Source organism: Diadema setosum, chromosome 2 (assembly GCF_964275005.1).
Source record: "Diadema setosum chromosome 2, eeDiaSeto1, whole genome shotgun sequence".
In the NCBI taxonomy this organism is placed as follows: Eukaryota; Metazoa; Echinodermata; class Echinoidea; order Diadematoida; family Diadematidae; genus Diadema; species Diadema setosum.
Genome location: NC_092686.1, coordinates 3,698,534 through 3,708,201, shown reverse-complemented (window position 1 = coordinate 3,708,201; position 9,668 = coordinate 3,698,534).

Genomic DNA, 9,668 nt, shown 5'->3' with positions numbered 1-9,668 from the left:
CCCCCCCCCCCCGTCCTGCTTCCCGGAGCTCCTCTACCCTGGAAAATGTTCCGCGGCCCCTGGGAGGTGTTCTCAACTCCCTGGTGTGTACGTATGTGACCTTGTATCATCTAACCACCTAAAAATCACAAAGTTTCATAATTCTTTTTTTTTTTTGTTGGTTGGAAAACGTGTCTTCAAACTTGCCTTTATTGTCGGCGTTCATCTCGGTGTGTCTCCCAGTTTCTTTGTCCATCTGAATCCAACGCTGACGGGTTTTATATTTTCGTTCTTTCGCCCTGGCCTCCATTCCGCCAGAAATTGAATGTGGATCGTATACCCACTTTGAGGTTCTGCGTCTGTGTATAACGGAGATTGAAAGTAGTACGTATTGACTATTTTAGAGGTTACAACTCGATCCGGCGTGGTTTGTGTATGCGTTTTTGTTTGTTTTTATCAAGGAGGTATGAGAGAACTACTCATACCTCCTTGGTTTTTATGCCTTCGCTACGAAATGGTGCCGGAGGCATTATGTTTTCGGGGGTCATGGGTCAAAGGTCAACTCCTCAAACTGTCACTTCTTCCCTCATACTTATGCAATGCCTGTAGGATTTTTCTTGAAACTTGATATATGTATATACATGTATTACACAATAGATATTCTGTAGGAAGTTTCTTGCCAAAAGGTCAAAAGTCAAAAGGTCAAGTGAAAAGTGCTAAATGTCATTTCTTCCTCCATATCTCAAAAGTAACTCAAGGTATCATCATGAAACTTATTAAATATTTATGCATGTTCTGCCTGACAGTGATTCTCTTTGAAACTTGAAGGTCAAAGGTCAAGGGTCAACGGCCAGGTGTAAATACCAATATTTTACCATTAAATACTGAAATTACATTTTTTCTCGACCATACCTTGAAAATTACTCAATGCATAAACTTATAAAATCGTCAAAAGTCGAGTAAAAATCCTCGACTCCCAAATACCTGCACTCTGACAATTCAGTCATTCATCCTGTTAAACATTCAGCACATTTGTGACAAACCTGTCATTTTGATATTTTGCCAATTACAAAATTGTATGTGAAACTGTCATCACACATTGTCAAGACATTGTACTATAGACCTATTAGGAGAACCATGCATTATGGCGGAGCATACCAGTCGCCGTAGCGACGTACATTTCTAGTTGTTTTTGTTTTGGTCCATCTATATTTGTACTTTAATCCTGAAACCAGTCATTGTTGCAAATGGTTAGCTAATATCATAACCACGCATGATGCAATACAGTGGAAACTGGATATAAAGAGACCTGATGTAACAAAATACCTTATTAACAAGCTAATTTCTGGGTCCCGATGAAATTGTTTCTTTGTTTTAAATTGTTTATTGACAACGGTACTGATATACGTAACAAAATATCTGATATGAAGAAGAAATTGTCTTGGTCTCAAAGATCTCGTTATACAGAGTTTCCACAGTAATACCTTTCTTTAGGATTTCATAATAATTAAAAAATACAGCAATAAGGGAAAGTCAGTAATGGTTTCTATAAATACGGGTTGAGGGGAGACTTGGCATCATCCACCGCAAAGCGACTTCGTGCTTGCCAATACTGTATCACTATTTATGAAAGCATGTCAAACTTAAAAAAAACTCTCACTTTAACTCAAAGTCTGATGAAACCATCAGAAGGTATAATCAACATTTCTGTTCTGTACATTATCATGAAATTCATTTTTCAATCATTCATTTGTTTTTTCCATTTCCAACAGAAACATAATATTTACAGAAATTGAATAGGCCTACATAAACTACATCACAATACATAATAAAAGATAAGTTTACAGAATATTACGGAAATGCTGGAAATGGGAGGAATGCAACAAAGCAGTGCTTTGTAGAGTGCATTCCCCCACACGACGTAATACAAACCTAAATACGATTGATATGTACAATAGTAAGTACTGTTTAAAACAAAAAAAAAAGCGGAAATATACAAAAGAAACTGAGATATGGAAACCATACTAAGATGGAAAATTAACTTGAACATGGTGTAATTTAAACTTGCATATTGCTTGTATACTACAATTTTAAAGCACGATTATACTAGGGAAAAACAACTACTCCGTGAATTAAAAAACGATCCTAAATTGGCTCTTTATTTTGAAATTATTCTGAAATTATGCATAATTAATAATATAACATACTACAAACTTATATCTAACGTAAAATACATTGTACATGTTTGGGGTCGTATATAATGCTATCATAGACTCGATTGTGTTCTCACATTTATCGTTTATATCATTTATATCTGCTGGCTTAGAATGTGCTTTCAGGATTGCGAAAGATGAAAAATAATTATGACTCTAAACATGCTGAATAATAATACGCCGCCGACTCCAGCATGCTAAGCCGTAGAGCACCTTTCAAAACGATACCCTTACGGTATCACACATACACGCGTATATCCACGCACACTTTTTAAACGCGTCAGCTTAGCAGTACCCCTATGATACCGCCCCCCCCCCCAAAAAAAAAGAAGAAAAAAAGACCCGAACAACAACAAAACAAGAAGCAAACAAAAATAAAAGAAAAGCCGGCATTTCTGTTGATGTATACAATGTAGGAAAGAGGAGTACATGGCAACGTATACAACGTATATGTAATACACCCACACACATGCATACACACACAAATGAACAAAAACTTGACTCCTTATAATGGACCGTTTGTTTTGTATAAGTGCAATTGTATTCTTCTACCATGCAAGGGTCGCCATTCGTGCGTGGAAAAGAATAGTGTCTTTGCATATAATTCTCTTTCTAGCAAGCGTGACATATCCAGGACGTATTCATGGTACAAAAAGAGAGATGAGAGAGAGAGAGAGAGAGAGAGAGAGAGGGGGGGGGGGAGGAGAAAGAGAACAATACACTATACATGTACATGTACATGTAATAACGTTTGTGAAAAACCACGGAGACCTGCATGCAACCTGTGCACGTGTATCAAATTGCAGCACAGTAGTTCCATGATAGCCGAATCTCTATAACCGGAACCACATAAAAAGCAAAATTATTAGATTATATGCGTGTATATATATATATATATATATATATATATATAATAAGTAACAAAGCTGCAACAAAGTTCATGCTGTATTCACAACGGTTTATTTATTCACACAAATTTTCGAGCGTCTCGCCGCCCTTTCTCAAGTGTTGATATATATATAACATATAAAATCAGAATGATACCATGATACAGTATATATATATATATATATATATATATATATATATATATATAATATATATATATATATATTTACTGTATCATGGTATCATAGTCATTCTGATTTTGCTCGTTGAGAGGCAGTCCAATCATGGTCCATGGTCCAATGAGGTGCTTGGTTACATTGAGTTAGGAATCAGGCTACATTAATTAGAAACATTAGTACCTAGCTCCTTGCGTGGTTTAGATTTAGCTAGGTTATGACAATATACAGCGATTATAAATACAAGTCGCGGAGCTTCAAATATCAACGCAGAAAAGGCTTTATAATCAGGCCCTCTCTCTTAGGATAATGATGTTAAATTCATTTTGTGCAGACGGTGATTTTCAAGATAGATGCGGATGGAAAACATGATCATGGACAGGACTTCGACAGACACCAACATATGGAGGACAGAAACGTATCACCTACACTATGTACAGCGCAATATAACCACAATCACTATATACGTTTACACTGCTATGTGTTATTCCGAAACCATCTCATGAATGACTCAATGTACAAACCAAGCTCCCCTAACCACACAAAAATCATGCGAAAAGATCCTGGGCAAACCTCATTCTTTCTTCATGCAACCAAAATAACGTACGTGAACGTCCCTACCAATTCGATTAGTTGGCTACGCGTCGCCGGTGTACCCCTGAACTTCTGCTCTGGGAAAGCAGCTGTAAGCGAGAGTGTCTCACATCTAGCGGGACGAGTAACGAAAGACCGATCTACCGGTTGACATTGAGACCCGATCTACCGGTTTGACATTGTGACCTCCATCCAAGATAAAAAAAAAAAAAAAAAAAAAAAAACTTCTCCTCCGAGCACACATGTATAATACACGTGGCAAGAGCACTTCCTTTGGTCGGATCCCGTAGTTTCCAAATTTATGGGGAAACAGTATCCGCTAAGCTGGACGCAACAGGCTGTGGCGATCGTTCCAAAACTTTCTGTTATCGTGACTGCTCCTCAAAGGCAGCCATGATTCGATCGTGCAAGTGTTATCCGATTCGGTTCTCATACTAGTTACCAGGTAAGAAAAAAAAAGAAGGCAAGAGAAAACGGGGAAATAACAGGACATACCAAGACTATAATGATGGACGGGGCCGGGGGGGGGGGGGGAGGATCCGAGGGGGAGCTTGAAGAGGCGCTTTCATTGAAAAGTCGGGATTACAATATGCACGTGCATAGGATATAGCGTATAATGAGACAGAATAGGCCAACGATCGATGTGTGTACATGCAACAGATCGCAACATGGCTTCATCGGCAAAAAAAACAACAACAACAACAACAACAAACAAACCTTCAACAACAACAACAAAACAAATTAACAATTAAAACAAAGAAACTAGCAGAAACGTTTCATTCGATCAGCTGGAATGATGGGGGGGGGGTAGTTGGAAGTTGGAGTGAGTTGCTGATGCATGGTTACCTCGGAGCGGATCGAAGGGTTTTGATTTCAGCAAAAGCAAGACAGGTAATTGCAGGTGATAATAGTCTGTATCATTTCAGACATCCTGAGATAGCGAATGAGGAGCAGTCGTCACAGAGAAAGTGGTTATCCAATACTCGCACACAAAACAAAGACAAAACAAAACACACACGCACTGGACATTGCGAGGGACATACTCAGTATAATGGCTGATCGTATACTTAGTGTACCTCCTATGCCACTGAGGCGACGTTGGCTGTTGCGCAATATCTGACAAAAGTATCTATCGAGTAATGTATAATTATACAATGTATGCCATATTGTACATAACGCATAGAGATCATATTGTCATGTCCAGTTCAGCCGGTGTACGATCGCTACATTTATAATTACTTATATTGTACAGTAAGTGTGCTTCCACAGCCTTACCGTGAGCAGTATACTGCTGTTGTGCCGTCTACATCGAAGAGCTGCACACAGCCTCCACGATCAACGACGCTCACTTGGCTTAGAAGATGAAGAACCTCTTCTAATACGAGCAGTGAAGTCGAGCAACGTTATTTGCTGCGCATTGTGAATACGTGTACACTGTCACCAAGAATGTAACACACACGCTGTGACAAATTCACACGTGTAGGCCTACAGCTGATCGACGATGCATGAGTTGTCTGAGTCTTGTGTCTGGATTGCTTTATTCTCCTCTCTTTTTCTTTCAGCACTCAGGCATGTACTGTATTAATACGGCATGGTTGAGCGAATCAGAGAGTGATCAGGGTTATGATATCATAGAGAAGTAGTTTTGGTGGTTACAGCATGGATGATTGTAGCAGGGACTCCCTGATTTACAATACAGTGAGGTATAGTAGGGGATGCGAAGGCGGGCAAAGTTGAGCATAAGGGGTAAGTTGAGCCACCACCATACACTAGCCCAAATATAAAGGAGTTCTAAAGACACTCCAGTGGTGCCATAATTTTTTGTTGATGACCACTGTCATAACCCCTGACCCCACCATATTATTTTCTAGATTGAAAGTGAAGCTTATGTTGCAGATTAAATGAAATATGCAATTTCCTGCCATAAAAGTAAAAAGGTGTGAAACAGGTGTGAAACACGGAAGTGTATTTTCCATAGCATCACAGCTATAATTATGGATATTAGATCATGATTGTGAAGTCCAGTGGGTCTTTCCTCTGTCATAGCCTTTGAAATTAATAGATGCACAGAATTTGTGTATTTCTGAATGTTGGGACTGGGGTAAGTCGAGCAAGACCCTATTTATGGGGCAAGTTGAGCCCCACAATGCCCGCTCCATCTTGCTAAATCTATAACAAGAGGTATTTTGATATTTTAGATAGCAAACTAGCAAGCAAAGATTTAAGATAATTTATGTTCGAAGGTAGGAAGAAAAGATTGACAAACATTGATTTTTTCTTCTTAAAAATGTTGAGTCGTAGTCAAAGACAACAGTTCTGTTTGATATAAATAGGCCTTTTGCACAAATAGCTGGAAGTCAATCATTTTGATCTTGGTGAAAAACTTTAATGTTCTTTATATTTGGGTCAAGACACTAACCTATAGAGTCAGTCATTGCATTGAAGCTATTACAGGTAGAATATCATTGTCATACTATAATAACTTGATATCCATTTCTCTCTTTCGAAAGCACACGAGAAATGAGAGAATAGTTCAGTATTGATGATCACGTTTTTAATTCTTAATTGAAACTGATTACCAAGTGGACTCTTGTTTCAATTAATTGTTATATAACATACTCGAATGATAAAAGTTTGACGTAACACAACACTTTTCTCAGGTCCAAACATTTAGATTTTCCTCTTATTTCACGAAATCTTTGTATGCTCCATAATACAAAGGTATTTTTACTGGGTCTGAGGATTTTGTCATAACCCCAGTCATAACGAGAGTCCACCGTCAAACTATAGACACAAACATGTCACTTAAAACTGGCTGCTGGATTATACTAATTTTCCTTTCCATATTTTCCAATTTTGATTTTCATTGGAATCAATTTGTTTGTAACTCTGTACAGCGATAATATTTCGTAAATTTTGTAGTAACCAGATTTTGTTTTTCTTCAGACAAAACAGTGGGTTGGACTTTAGTCTTATGATTATCGGGACAATGGTGTACTATACATGAGACACTAATTTGTTTTATTGAAATAGGAACAGCAAGTACCGGAAGTGTTTGAAATATTTCATTAATTCACTGCGTGTGACAGCAACATTGACAATATTTAAAGTTTGCATGATTCAGCTAATTATGGTCAACACTACTTGGGACATGATTTGCTTAAAAACTCTGACAAATGGATGGAGGTGACTTTTCATACCAAGCTTACAATCGTTGTTTGGTTAATCTATAGTATGAAAGTGACTCAATTTGTTTGCGAGTGATAATTATATGTATATGTATACATTGTATATGTTTAACCATGTATATGAACAGAAGGTAATCATTTTGTCGGGTGTTGTTGAACTTTATTACATAAAAAAAATCAAGCAGAATAATGTTGCAATTGATTTATCAATCTAGATCAATGCTCGACTTACCCCAGTCTGCACAATATATTACCACCGTCTTGTTGGATTAACTTACCCCGAAGGCGGGGTAAGTTGAGCCATTTGACCTCTGTGTGTGTGTGTGTTTTTTTTTTTTTTTTTCAAAGGTTATACTGACCTCTGTGTAGGGATAGCAAGTAAGAACTAGCTACACCATGTTTGCAACTGGTTAAATAAGATGGCAAGATATTAATTTTTGCAAGAAAACCAGTCATTTCTGTTGTATCAAGACAAAAGCAAAAACTAGCTCAACATACTGCCGCCTTCCCCTACATGTTGCTATTAAAATGCTAACAGTGAGGGGATAAATGTTTGCTTTTTCTCAGCACTCCTTCCACCAACTTCGTGAAATGTGAATTGTAACCACTGGCGCATCTGTACTCTGTAGACTTTAGTGGAGTTGAGTTTCTAATATATGTGTTTTAGTTTAATTGCTCCTCTTCAGAGTTTATTCAAAATAAAGAAGTAATTACTAACCGCACATCGGGTCGCATCAAGACTGTACCAAAGTCTCAAAGGACAAGTCCACCTTCATATACATGTGAATTGAATGAATGTAACAATATAATGTAGTAATAGAACACATCAGTGAAAGTTTCGGGAAAATCGGACAATCCGATCAAAAGTTATGAATTTTTAAAGTATCTGCGCAGTCACTGCTGGATGAGAAGACCGTATACTTCAGTGTATGAGGTCACATAAGCGTAGAAAGCTATAAGGAAACTATTTTCTCTATGTCGTTATACACAATAGTAGGCTGTAGCAATCTTCTCATCTGGCAGTGAGCAGATATATATATATATATATATATATATATATATATATGTATATATATATATATATATATATATATATAAATCATAACTTTTGAAAGGATTGTCTGATTTCCCCCGAACTTTCACTGATGTGTTCTAGTTAGTGGGTAAATGTCTACGAAGCTTGACTTGTCCTCCATGGGGGTATCTCGCTGAGCCAAGCGCCGAATGTTTCGTAGCGAATTCTACAGGGAATTTTAGGTCTCGTCAGGGTTCGTTAAAGTTGCAATCAATTTCGTAAACAATTGCCATCAAATTCGCTAACAGTTTTCATTGTCGAAAAAAGTCTTGCTTGTCGCAAAGAAATTTTGGAATTTCCTTACAAGAAAAACATAGACTTGTAGAGCCTTGTAAGCTTTGCGATACATGACCGTTTGGGGAAATTTCAAAACGTTATATCTTATGCAATAAATTGTCAGATTCTACCTCGATAAGCATTTCAGATCTGTTTTTTTTTTGTTGTTGTTTGACTGCCCCTTTTCATTTATATTCAACTTGCACTGAATGAAGTTTTCTGTGGTGTTACGTTTAGATCACTTCCCAGCATCCCAGAAAAAACCCGAAAACATGTTTTCAGAACGTTCCCGCAACGTTTTTGTTTTGTTTTGTTTTGCTTTAAGATTCCGTACGTCTTCGTCTAAAACGGACGTTTTTAAAACGTACATACAACGTCAAAGTTTGGACTTAAACTAGAATTATCACTTAAGGTGATTAATACCCCCGCCCCTATATAATGCTGCTTTATAGCATGTGATGTCATGAGGGCAATCATACAAACAAAATGTGACCACAGTTGCTTGAGTGCTATGGTAACAGTTGGTTCCACAAGGTTTTGGTAAAAAGTGTGGTTACCATGGCAACGCATTGTCTGATACAAACACAAGGGACATTTTGCATAACTACACTTAAAGACCATCATTCACACCAAATTTGACCTTCATAGCTTGAATGGTTTATTTTGATACAAAAATGAGTGGTTACCATGGCAACATTTTCCATATTGGTGTCTTGCAAAACTACACTTCTAGATCATGATACATACTAAATTTGACTTGAATTGCTTGAATGATGGAAAAGTTATTCGATCTGCAAGGTTTTGGTAAAATTGTGGTTACCATGGCAACGGTTTGTGTGACAAACACAAAAATTATGTGTTCCACATCTATACCTCAGGGCTATAATGCCTACCAAATTTAGTTTCAATTGCTTGAAAACTGTGGAAGAAGTTCACTCCACAGGAATAAAAAAAAAAAAAAAGCGGTTACCATGGCAACGAATTGTCCGATACAAATACAAAGGACATTTCGCAAAACTAGCATCAAACACACCAAATTTCACCTTCATAGATTAAATGGTTCAATTTGATACAAAAATGAGTGGTTACCATGGCAACACATTTTTCTTATATTAACACATTGGTGTCTTGCATAACTACACCTCCCGATCATCATACATACTAAATTTGACCTTAATTGCTTGAATGATGAGGAAGTTATTCAATCCACAAGGTTTTGGTAAAATTATGGTTACCATGGCAACGCTTTGTCCGACAAACACAAAAATTATGTGTTCCA